We start from the raw sequence: 301 nt of genomic DNA, 5'->3' as shown, positions 1-301 counted from the left end.
CTCCCCTCTGTTTCCCACACTGGCTTAAAGTCTAAGGGACATTTGACCCTTTCAGCTGTCCTCCCTAAGATCCCTCTTCATGTTAGGTCCAGTCCCATTCTTAAATCCATTCAGAGGACAACTTTCCTTCGTTTGCCTTTGACATTGTCTCAAAGTATTTGATTACTTCCATGTTAGTTCATGTTCTTTCCTTGGTTGTTGCTGTAGTTGATCTTTCAGGCTCGTTGGTCTAGGGGTATGATTCTCGCTTTGGGTGGGAGAGGTCCCGGGTTCAAATCCCGGACGAGCCCGTGAGGAGGCT

Source organism: Barbus barbus (genome assembly GCF_936440315.1).
Source record: "Barbus barbus genome assembly, chromosome: 35".
Taxonomy (NCBI): Eukaryota; Metazoa; Chordata; class Actinopteri; order Cypriniformes; family Cyprinidae; genus Barbus; species Barbus barbus.
This window is presented reverse-complemented; position numbering follows the sequence as displayed.